General features: G+C 35.7%; 1 pseudogene; it reads right to left on the bottom strand.

Annotated features, from left to right (window-relative positions):
* Window positions 1–2,136: 2,136 nt before the first annotated feature.
* Window positions 2,137–13,636, bottom strand: LOC143567677 (65-kDa microtubule-associated protein 3-like; annotated as a pseudogene).

The raw sequence follows: 13,636 nt of genomic DNA, 5'->3' as shown, positions 1-13,636 counted from the left end.
ATTGGTTCAAGTGGCATCACACCGTTGTCCACACAATTTTTTATGTTTTTTTTTTTTTTTCATTTTAGTTTCCATATTGTAACGAACGTTGAAATCGACAAAATCCGTGACGAATCACTACTACAACGCTCGGGTTTTACCAACCCATATTTTATTGTTCTTTTTTTTACGTAACGAACATAATCGAACCCAACCCAATTTACGCCGACTTACTGCTGCAACGCCTGGGACTGACAACGTCTGTGTTTCACCAACGCCTAGGTTTTACCAACTTACCGCCGCAAAAACGAGGCGACACATGTATATAAAAATATCCCAACTGTCCCGACGCAACACACCGGCTAAAAACTAGTTCGATGTACTTAAGGTTTCTTTAATGATAGTGCTGAAAATGTTAGAATTATTTAAAACCCATCCCAGGTCAACGTACCAAACCTTAGGGTGTTGACTTCGTTAAATTAACATCTCAATCATACAATAAGTGGTCATTTCGTTACGTTAATATGACGTGCTATTTCGTTAAATAAACATGTAAAATGCCATTTTAAAAACAATATTTTCATCATTTTTAGTAATAACAAACATTAATAAAATAACCTTTATTCCTTTTATCCCTACATTTTTTTTTATAAATTCAATATATAACATATCAAACCCTAACATTGGTCTGACCTGTCGATTCCTTTTATCTTACATGGAAACTCTTACAATTACTCGTTTAAACGCTCATGAAAAGCAGATCACACAGCTTCAATGTGCTGTCGCTGAAATTAAAAACACCTTGACGATATTGGAAGATCATAGATCTAAATCCAGAGAATTTCGGAAGGAGGTGATTGCTTGGATTAGACGACAGAATTCCAGTTCCGTCACTTATGTGGTTGAATCTTCGTGTTCCCGTTTTCCGTCGCCACTTCCGAATCGCTCTTCAGGTCCTACTTCTTCACCTCCATCTCTAATAACTCAATTGGAGGCACTCGTGTCCAGATCTGATGAGAGAGAAAAACAGAACGTCGATGGTTCGTTGGGATCTGGATTTTCCGGTGGGGTTTTCTCTGGATCTGATTCAAAATCTCTTACTCCTACACCACCGATTTTGGATTCAGCTAAATCGGAACATGAGGTCTCGACATTAACATCCAAATCCCAGTCAGTACTACCAGATCCGTCACTAGATCTGGAAAATTGGCTTTGTGTTGGATCGTTCCTCATGTTCTCTTCCTATTTTGCCATCCCTACCCGCTCGAATGACGACAATAATCCCCAATTCTGAATCCAATACAAGTGGCGCTGGCAAATCTGACAAACAACCAGCCGTTCAAGCCAAATTGGGGCTGTTAGTTGATAAATGGGCCATATTGGATAATCTTTGGTGGGCTTTGGTACGGGGGTGGGCCACGATCTGGAGCTGAAAATTGTTGTGGGCCGATACTCCCCAAATCTGGGCCCGTTTTATGGGGACGTTCAATTTGTCACTCATTTCCTTGGGCCTGCGTTCAAATTGGCGATAGACGCCTTGGTTGGAAATGAGGCACACTTTCGTTCCCTCGTGCTGACCGGGTTCTGTCTTTTGGCATGTTTACCTTTATTGGACTTTTCTCTACTAGAGAACTACCGAGTATTCAGTGGTGGTACAAGAATGCCAGTCTTGTTATTGTGTTAAGTATTGGATCATATCATTTGTGGATGGTGCATGGGCAGGGTCGACCACCTGAAAACGCTCTCGGGGAAGCCTCCGCTTGGTTGTCGAGCCAATTGTCGTTACCAGTCTTGAGGGCAAGACTGTTTTGAAGGGAGGAGTAATGATAGGAATCATGTTCTAGTTTTAGTACTAATTGTCATTTGTCTATTTTGGGAGGGGGTTAAGTGTAATTATATTTCTATTAATAGGTATCAATAGCCAATATATGTTTTAGATTTAAGATGACATTGTCATGGCTCCCGTGTATGCGGTAAAAGAGGGCTAGACCTAGGAATATCTTGTAATCTTTCTTTACGTTTATAATAAAATAACCTTTCTTCCTTTTATCCCTACATCTTCTTTAAATTCAATATATAACATACCAGACCCTAACAGAGACCCACTCAACCTAGGAATAAAAGTGGTAAATCTTTCTCACATAGGTCATTAAACATCAACATAAGTCATTAAAGCCAATTACAATTGACTTCAAACACCAAACATGTCTGTCAGCAGTAACAACCATTAAACCATAACAAATCAAAGTATCCTAATTACTTACTTAAGTAACTTCACAAAACATCGTTAAGCCGCAACAACCGTCTTCAGTAGTGTTCTCGGAGCCACAAAACCAGCTTTCCTTTCTTCAAAAGAGTATTCAACAACCTCTTCAGGGATCACCATCTCCTTAATCTGATTCACACCCGTTATAGGCGTTGGTGCAGGCGCCATCACAGTCTGCATTGGGACAGAAACAGTTGATGGTGTACAAGGCACGGTTGGATCATGCGTGTCTCAGGAGTTCTGTTTTCGTCATCTGTTGCAGCTGTTATGGCTTTGGAAGGATTTGTAAGTGGTGTGGTGTGGTGTTGTTTTGAAATGCTTTCTGCAACATTCTGTGTTTTCGGTTGAGATCTTCAAGTAAAGTTATGTTGGTTTTTGATGATTCGGTTGAAGATAATGGTGAAAAGGGTGTTCGGAAGATCGGCTGTCGTTGTGGCGGTTCGGTTTCGCTGCTGGAGTGTTTTCTGTTTGCTGGAAGTCCAGCTATGTCCAAACCTCTTCTCCCTGAAATAAGAAATACCAAATTTACTCATTAACAATAATTTTCTTTATACCTGTTTTAAGGGAGAATTTATAAAACAAATATCAAATTTACCCATCTAAAATAAAACAATTCAAGAAATGATCATTTTACCTTTATTTTTTCAAAACTTTAGAATTTTATATTACCCATTAAAAAGAATATTTTTCTCAAAATAGGAGATCCTTCTAAAAAAAAGTCATTTTTACCCTTCTCAATTTCTTTTTATAATTCTTTTAAGGGAGAATTTTTAAAACTAAGTTAGATACCCGGATACCTTGACTTGTGGATAATTATTTTTGGCTTTCGTTGTTAAACTTACGTCATTATTAATATCATTAAAACACTTATTAAACTTATTTTACTATGTTTATAAAATTTAACTGTATACTGAATAGATTTATACTACAAAATTCGTCAAATTATGAAATATTAACCACCTTTTTCTTTTATCTATGTATGATATAAATATGGTAAGAAAAATAATAGAATTATTTTTACCAACAGAAAGGCTCGAAGATCCATCATCCCGGTTATTATTTAACTGTCGTTCGTTCTTTTTGCCATGTCGGGTATTAGGCGTGGCTCTAACGGAGTGAAGATCAGTTTTAGTTGCATGCATAGCTCCCCCGAGTGATAATCTTCTGTTACTTGCCCACCATATGACATCCTGGACCCCCTTTTTCCTGTGAAGATAGTAAATGGGCCGATTCAGGTTATGGGTGAAATGGGTATATTAATAAAGTTTAGCTTAGGGGGTGTTTGGGATTGCTTATTTTTACTAACTTATAACTTATAAACTTTTTGAAAAGTAATAAGGTGTTTGGGATTGTTTAGGTTGTGAGATGAAAAGTTCCATAAGTTACACTTTGTAAGTTATTAATATAATGAAAAGTTATAATGAAGTAAAATAAGGAATCCCAAACACCCCCTTAAAAGAAAACCGGTCAAATGGGTATATTAAAATAGATTATCACTGACATAATATAATTTTCACAAGTGTATTTGTTATGGGACAACCCAATCCGTTTTGATTCGTAAAAAAACTAACCCATTATAACTTGTTACCCAACACACACATTGCATTTTAAGTATGATAATGAGAGGTGGCAATGTGACCCTATTACCACTAAATGAGTACATTAAAAAAGTCAAAACGGTTTGAGATGTGAAAAGTTTTCCAAAGTGTATTTTAATGCATAAAACCTTCTAAACTATATTCTTTTAAAAGAAGTATCACTTAAATAATATAAATTTCATAATCTCATATTTGACACGCAAATTATTGATCTAAAAAACTGAAACTTTGGGTAGAAACTAGCTAGAAAGTGTTATGCCTGTTTTTACCCATGCATATATTACCCATTATAACTTGTTATTAACACGCACGTTGTATGTTAAGTATAATACTGATGACAGTTGACAATTTCAACCCATTTTGACCCGTACAAAAATCACCAATTCTAACACGACACCCAACACACACGTATTTTGAGTATATTATATTAAAGGCCCATAACTCATAAAAAAATCACCAATTTCAACCCAATTGGCAACTTTGGCCCATAAACTTTTGAATGGCCCATAACTCATAAAAAAAGTTAATGAAGAAATTACCAATTCTGCCCCTTTACCCAATGTCCCATTCATGCATGCATGTAACATATATCAAGTGAAAATATTTTACATTTAATTATGCATACCAGTTTCAATTGCTTCCATTGCAATCTCCATTGAACTATTAGCTTCAGGAAGTAAGTGAGTCTTTCTACAAATATTCTCCAACTCTAATTTTTTCTTAAAAACAAGTTGCTTCATTTTGCTTGATTTCAACTCTTCAAGCTGCGAAACCTCAGTCTCAACCTTTAAAAGAAAAAAACTTTAATAGTTTCTACCATTTGAAAAACTCAATTACGCTTTGAATAAATAATTCTAAATACCATTACTTACATAATTAATAAACTCAACTGAAAGCAAGTTGGGTTCTGCTATCTCTTCCTCTGAAGCAGCTATGTTGCAGGTAACAGTCTGAAATTCTTGTTGCTCTTCAATGGGCGTATCCATCAAATTCCAAAGCTCTAATAGGGATCTTGCAATATTTTGGAGCTAACAGAAGAAGTTTGGCAAATTAATAAGGTTAGCGGGTTTAGCGATGGGTTGAAATGGGTTCGGATCAGAATATGCCATTTTTCTGATGGATCAAAACGGGCCCGGGTTGAATCTTGTAAATATTTAATGTATTAAATATGCATAAACTACCATATGAAAATACTAATCTAGCTTTCTGAATACAACAATTCTAGAAGTTATAACTGTAAGTATTTGAATACACTACAGGTCACTTAGACTAAGTGTAGTGGGGCGCGAGTTTGGGCGAGAAGGGGCGCGAACACCCCCCCCCCCCCCCGATGATATGTGGGCGAAAAGTGGCGGGGGCCGGGTTCTTTTGTCGCCGGCTTGAAGAAGCAAATAATAATATTATATTAATATTACCGTTGGACTGCTAAATTAAAAAAAATAAATTAAAGTAAAAGCTTAATATAAATATCAAACTAATTAAACCATTTTCACCATATCATACACAAACTCAAACATAAAAATACCAATCATTTTCATCATTTCATACTTCTTCAAACTCAATGGGTTCCCCGGATTCCACGAATTCTGCCGAGATATGGGATCAATTAATCAACGAAGACGAGGAGGAGGACGGAGATGAAGACGAATAGATTAGTTTTTTTATTTGTATTTTTATATGTATTTTGTTGTGGTGTGTTTTTTTATTACAATTTATTTTTATTATTGGTGTGTGTTTTTAGTTTTATGTATTTTTTTGTATTTATTTTTTAATTTTAATACATTTTTATGTAATTATTTAAATAAATTGGTTTTTATTTGTTTAGTTCAATTATAAAAAGAAAATAATAAAAAAAAGACACTGTGGGTTCAATTTGTAGCCCCAACACCATTACATTCCAAAAACAAATTTCCACCCCTTGCTGACTGGGCGCCACATGTTGCAATTCGCCCCCATTTGTAGACCATCCACTACGCATAACCTTACGATCCATTTGACCTGCTCAGTTTTCTGATAAATAGAACTACTATATGAAAATTCTAATCTAGCTTTTTGAATAAAGCAATTCTCGAAGTTATAACTGTAAGTATTTGAATACACTACATGTCACTTAGGCCATCCTTTATGGTGAGGGGCTTCGAAGCCCCTCCACTATGCCACGTCAGCGCCACATAAGCACCGAGGGCATCGAAGCCCCATTCAATAATGCCCCGCTATGGTAAGGGCGCCCATCCAAGCCCCATCCAATATATAAATATTATATATATATATACATATGTATGTATGTATGTATGTGTGTTTGAGAGAGAAAGAGAGCCGTTAAAGAGGAAGGGGCCCACCTGAATTCACAAGCACGCCCGACGTTGGGTTGATCGGAGGAACAGCGCCCCATCACCTTCCGCGCCCCTTGGCGGTGTTCCGCGCCAAAGGGCCCCCGCCATCCCTCCTTTCCGCGCCCCATAGCGGAGGGTCTTACGATCCATTTGACCTGCTCAGTTTTCTGATAAAGAAAAGCAATTTTAAGAGGTTGTAACTATTTAAATAACGTCCGGTTCTTTTGACCCATTAGATTTGAAATATAACAATGAACTTACTCTTTGCATTCTCTCTTTTGACCTCATGCTAAACGAGGATTAATTTCATGAACTGTCTAATTAAAGTCAATTCCAAGCACCAGACATAGTGAGTTTAAGGTTTTCATGTGGTCTAGAACTTTCTTGATTCGATCACTCTGTATATTTTGGACAAAAGCAACAAGTAATCAGTTTTAAAACAAACCTGTTTATTGAAGATTTAATAATGTAGATGGTGAAAAGGGTAGACTTACCTTCTCTTTCTCAAGTGCATGTAGCTGCACATGAAGTTCTTCAAGTTTTCTTAATGATTATCAGTTTCATCCAATACTGTTTTGAAAGAAGTTACGTAAATTTCCATTTGTATCCTTTGTATATGTTCTATAACTTCAAGGAATTGATTCTTCCTCTCGGATTTCCTCTTTCTCATTTCTTCAAATTCTGGAAGAATAGCTCTGAGTTCTGCCTTAAGGCTCATTGTCTTCTGATCAGACTGCAAAAGTAGCACATTATGCGATCTAAATCAAGAACTTATTAGTAACATTGTTTTTGTAACCAAACCATAATAACTGATTGTTAAGATGGTTATTGTAACGAAAATCAAGAAAAAATAACACTTGATGCAACCAAATCAAGAAAATGTAACACTTTATGCAACCAAATTAAGAACTGATTGTTAACAATGTTTTTGTAACCAAAATAGAGAAAATATAACACTTTATGCAATCAAATCAAGAACAACTAACACATTATGCAACCAAAATAGGAACTTACAGTTATTTTAACCAAAATTAAGAAAAGGTAGCACACTATGTAACGAAGAATCAAGAGCCGATGGTTAAAATTGTTTTATAACTACAAATAAACCATTTGTTAATTTTGTTAACAATGGAAAATAACGGTTAACAAATCAACAAAGCCCAACCCATTTCAACAAATGACCCTTTACCCAACCCGCCTATCTCTCTATCTCAAGAAGTACTTTTTCTAATTAGGATCAAGTATCATTTAAGGATCAAGGATCTTAAAATGGGTAATATTTATCCAATCACTTATTCATTTCAGATCCTTATTATTAACTATAGGATAATATATTCTTAACCGTTATCTTTTCCAAGTTTTTAGTAACAATGCAGATTTCAATAAGAGGTTCAATGACTAAGAGGTTGGCCACCTCTCCCTCACACTCAAGGTACATTGCTATTTCCTTGGTCTAGCCCACTAATGTATATAAATAACATCAAATAATCTCTAAAAACTGCACATTCTATCAAATAACATAGCTCAGAAGGCTACTTATCATAACAAAATGCAATTTCAGATAAACCCAAGTCTCAAACGAAGATACAAGCGAAAAGACAAAGAAAAACGAAAGAATACACATGAAAAACAAGAAACACGCCCCCATGCTTCTGAATAAAAGAAAAGACAAAAATCTACAAGAAAAGACAAGCACTTAAGACAAAAGCATGGGGTCGTGCCTCCTCAACCACGGGGCCGTGGTCACCTTTCAGATAAGACAAAAAGAATTAGCACATGTCACATTAAAGCACGGGGCCGTGCCTCAAGAAGCACGGGGCCGTGGTTGAGTCATCATGTACTATCTTACATCATGCAACTGGACACCTGGACACGAGGTCATGCCACATAAAGCACGGGGCCGTGCCCCTCTCTCCAGACAGCCTATAAATGGAGGCTTAAGTTGCACTCACTTGGTGTGCTTGAAGAAAATCTCTAAATAAGGTTCTTTTATAAAAACACCCACATTACACTCATATTGAAGATCTTGTGAGGAGTTTGAAGGCTTGGAGGTTACCACTATCATCCATCATTACCATCATCATCATTAAGAAGGAAGATTCATCCACATTTGGTTAGATTGTTCTAAGTTTAATCATGTGTTTGTTATCATCATCTCTTTTAATGTTTATAACAATGCTCATTATGAGCTAAACTCCATTTACCATCTAAAATCTATGAAGAAGCTTTGTTTTACTTGATGATTATGTGAAACCTGTGGTTTAGTTTGGTATAGTACATGGTTATTTTTCAATTATCCTTTGATTAAGAAATGTTTTATCACTTTAACTCAATACATCAAAGTTGATGATTAATAATCATTCATGTTAACTCATGTTCTTGGAAACTAGAAATGGTAAAAAGAATACTTTGATAATTTATTCAAAGATAAAACATGGATCCCTATGTTTTACTTAGAAATGATGAGATATATGTTATGATCTATTTCTCTAGTTTTGATAATTCTAAAATAACATTGTTAACACGATTGCTTAGGGTATCATGCTAGTTAAAGAAATCATATGTTAATGGAATGTGTAACTATAACCTAATTAAATCAACAAAGGGGAGGTTGTGTGAGTTAACTACAACCACTCGAAGTTGTTAGATTGGTATTTGAGAAATCGAAGTCAATCCTAATCGTTCTATTAAACCAAACTGCTTGTCTACTTAAATTGACATTCTAGTGGTAGCATGACATTAGGAAAGGATAGAATTTAAAATGCGCATGCTACTTTCTTTTATGTCATAAAAAAATGTTCACTTAGAAATTAGGGACTACTCTATCATATATTCTTAGGACAAGTTTATCACATGTTTATTTAATAATCATCAAGGAACAATGGAGTGGATTCTTGATCTTAGATAGTAACCTTATCATTATTTCATTACTTACTTAGAAATTCTCTTCTTGTCACCTATATATTATACATAAGTATTTCTTTTCTATAAAAAGTTTAAAATTTACCCCAAAATGATTATCCTCTCTGATTAAAGTATAACGAAAATTCTTATTAGAAACATTTGTGTCCACGGATCGATGCTTGGTTCTTACCAATACTATTCTACATATACGATAGGTACATTTTCCTATTTTGTGTGTATTTAGTCTTAGTAGAAATCACTTTTATAAATTTAAAACACGATCTTGTGCGAAAGCCTAAATATCCAATCTACATTTTATACCGCACCGCACACAGCACATCACCCATGATTAAGATGTGACCCCCGATGGTCATATCTTCCAAGGTTTAAAGGTTTTCACCTTTCTTACGAATTAGAGTTTCTACACTCTCGCCTGTAGCGCAGGTTGTCCTAAGTATAGTTCGGGGCAGCGGGACCAGTACACGCTTAGTGGCTGACAATTTCGTTGCTTTCGGCTATATGGAGGATCCTACGATTTATGGTAGACGTACCATACCTAAGGTTTTGGCGTTTTCACGTCACTCACGTTTGGGCTAAATCTTGGTTTGGGCGAGTCCCCAGTTGACATCCGTATCTTTGGGCCAGTCCCTAGTTTGGGCTTGTCCCCAGTTTTTGGGCTTGTCCCTAGTTCACGGGCTTTTCCCCTGTTTATTTGGGCTTGTCCCCAGTTTGTTAGGTTTAATCCCAGTTAATATCATAAGTTATTTGCATCAGGTATCATAAGTTAAATTACAAGGATCATAAAAGGATCAACACTTACGCCCTGTTCTTGAGTTTTTTTAAAGGAGGGAAAGAAAAGGAAAACTAAGGATAGCTAAAAAAATGGGTGTTATTGAGTGTTTTTTAGGATGGAAAGGAAAGGACTAGGAGGAGTTAGGAGGGATTAAATTAATGTATTTTCCCAATAAGTTATCCTACCAAAAATGGGATGATTACTAAGGATAACTATTTTTTAACATAGTTATTGTAACACCCCAACCCGGATAGGCTGACGTGTCACAATATACGGAGGTATACAGAGACAAAAGACATAATTCCATTACTTCATTAGATTCAAAAGTACATACTACTGATGGTTCAGATACTAAGTCCAAAATACATATTATTCAAATGACATAAGCTTAACACACATCTTCATATTTTTCCTAAGTTTAAGCTTCTCTCTTGATCCCTTCCAAAGTATCTTGTGAACCTGAAGTGTAAAAAGATTTACCGAATGAGCCGAATGCCCAGTACGGAATAGTAAGGCTCAAAAGCAAGTAATAATCAACTGAATCACAATATATGATAACATATGACTAATTAAAATTATATAACTGAACTGAAACATATAATACGGATGTACCCATAAGCATAACTGAGTCTGATAATATGTGACGACATACAAGGGGGGCCACTCCTCTATGTCAATCACCCGAAATGGCGTAAGCTGGCATACCCACAACCATTTCCTGAAACTGAATCTGAAAAACTGAACTAGGATATATCCATACGCTTCCTAATAGCTATGTACCACACCTGTACTTAAGAGACGCCGTGAACTGATCTCTCCGTCACGGAAGGAGCACATAACATCGATGCCACAATGTTATGCCCGTGGGACACTCCACGGGAAACGAGTGCTTAGGGTAACAGAGTACAAATAATCTGAGTTATACAATAACAATTCATATCTTAATAAATAACGGAACATGCGATAACGAGTACAATTCAATAATAAATATATCGCATGCTAACAAGTCAAATAACAAATCATAATCTGAACATGAATCGAACGGACGGTCAAATGAACCGAGGCGTTAAAGACGTTAGGAGTTCCAAAGGTATATAATATCAACGGGTTTATAATAATCGAATATGATATAACAATAAGGAGGGGGGTAGGATCCGTACCTTGATTGTTGATTAGTTATCTTACAGAGATATGTAATATAAATGATGCTCTTTTAAATCAACCTACATTGTATACATGTAGCTCATAAGTTCGGGTACAGTTTAACAAGTTAAAGTCGAATTTTATCTTATGTATATATAGAAAGATATAGTCATTTTATTAAGATTTTAAGTATTATTTAACGAGGTCAATGTCTCTTATATATATATTTTAACGAATATTATTCAAATGTAAAAAGAAAATATGATCATGGATAAATATCAAACAAGGTTTTAAAAAAATTAGTTTGTCATGGGTGGGGGTTGAACTCGTGACTAGCAATTTATTTTTTTGAAACAGTTAAACAAATCAGTTAAAGAAGCTGTTAAGCAATTAAAAAAAATGATTGCTGCCTACGGGTTTCAAACATGCATCTGTACTATTGCAATCCAACAATTTAACCAACAGACCAACAACCAATTTTTGAATACAAATTTAGAAACTGTTAGTTATATACTTAAAGTGAGCTGAGAATCTTAAAAAGAAAATAGATGCAGCAAGGGGTTTCGAACCCCGGACCTACAGTTTAAAACTGAAACATCTTATCCAGTGGAGCTTATGAGTTTCCATGTTTACTATTCTGATTTAATTCCTTTATTCACTATTTTTGTTTTATCATCTTTAACATGCTAACTCATCATAACATAAGCTACATGGCCATATTGTAAACCTTTTTGTTTTATGTCATGAATCATGTTTAAACTTATCTAGATGATTTATATAGGTTCACGTTCGGGTTACCTTGGTTGGACTTGCGATACGGTGGAAAAGATACTTCCCGAAAAGACGCGAACGGTGACGGCGGTGATGCTTTCAAACAACCGATGGTTCTCCGATCGTTGGTGGTGGTAAACGGAAAATGTAAGCAAGTAGCGGCGACTTAGCTCGCGGGTTGAAGGTTTGGATGAGGATTCGAGAGTGTAGAGACGATGACGGGTGGTTACGTTGAGTGGTTTTTGCGGTGGTGGCCGACGTGTTGGTGTTTAACAAGTACGGTGGGTATGTTGGGTGTTCCGATGGTGGTAGAGATCGCCGGATAGACCTGCAACTTCCCGGAATTGTTTTGGAAATGGCGGATGTAATGTACGGGGTTGCAACTGAGGGTGCGGGAGAAATGGTTAGGGGTGGAGAAAGGTGATGGTGATTTCGGTTTGGTGTTTCGCGAATACTAGTGACGATCTTATTAGGGGCCGAAAGCAATTTCGATACAAGTTAGGGATGGAAAGTGAGGATGATGAACACCCATCTTATTTATTTATAGTGAAGATATGAAGTTTCAGGTAGAAGTTCAAATTTTGATTTATTATTAATATATACTGAGTTTGCCTATAACAGTTTGCACAGTATCTTTGTTTGACAAATTTATACGTCATATTTTCAAACCATCATTTTTGCGTAGATGTTTCAAACAAATCTCATCCACCTCAATTATTGAGATTTAGTCAGACTATAATTATTTGTTTGAAGCCTTTCAATATACATTTGTTATTGGTATATTTATTTATATTTTGTCTTTCCCTTATTGAATCCTGTTAATAAGATGTTTCACATTCAAACATCCGTTTTTGCATATTGGTGGTTCGTTCAAAATGATAAATCTAGTCACACATGTTTACATGTATCGTTACTTTAAAATAACACAAAATATTTATTACTTTTGTTTTCTAAATATTTAAAACAAGTTTTGAATATCAAGGGTTATTTCAGTTATCATTTCCTTTCCTCTAATTTCCTTCAAACTCAAGAACCACCTAACTAAAAAATTTTCTTCCCTCCCATTCCCTTTCTTATCCTTTCCTCTGCTTTCCTTTTCTTTCCTTGGTTAAAAAACTCAAGAACAAGACGTTACGGTAACTTACGTCTAATTAGATCTTATGGTATGATTTCTATTTATCAATTTACATTTTCTTGGCTTAAATCTTTATAGATTCTTTTATGTAAGGTCTCTAGATCCTTAATTTGTTTTTACAAATATATTCTATCCTTAAAGCTTTTTTTTAAGAGTATTTCTTAAAACTATTCATGGACTTAAACTATAACATGTATGATTTTAGAATAATAAACAACACTTAAATAGTTAAAAGCTTAAGTTGTTATTATTAAGTCACCCGGACTCACCATAATCCTTTACCCGGATTTCACCATTCAAAAAATGGACCATCCACCCGGGTTAAGCATGTGTTGCTAATTGTTCATCAAAGTGCAGGAAAATAAAGATAGTGGCATCAAAGGCTTCATCCCCACAAACAGAGGATCCCTCCACCTTTGCTACCCCTAAAAATTGTCATAAGGATCATAGATCCTTTACCCTAATTACTATTTTCTTAAGTACACAACAAGAATATCCATAAAAACATCAGCAAATTAAAAAAAACAGGCTCGGGTCTTGTCTATTTTATCCTTCATTGCCCGCCTTAGCAGCTTTCTCTTCAACTGTTGCATCCTTTCCTTCATCCATCTCACCCGCATCCTTGGTACCGCTAGTCCCAGCTTCACCTTCATTCGCAACCTTATTCTCTTCAGCTATAGCCTCCTCTTTCTCTACCAAGCCCAGCCTTGCCAT

Source organism: Bidens hawaiensis, unplaced genomic scaffold, assembly GCF_021521415.1.
Source record: "Bidens hawaiensis isolate Kalapana, Puna unplaced genomic scaffold, B.hawaiensis_p1.1 tig00023607_1, whole genome shotgun sequence".
Lineage (NCBI taxonomy): Eukaryota > Viridiplantae > Streptophyta > Magnoliopsida > Asterales > Asteraceae > Bidens > Bidens hawaiensis.
The sequence above is the reverse complement of the archived record's forward strand: the minus strand, read 5'-3'. Positions and strand labels throughout refer to the sequence as shown.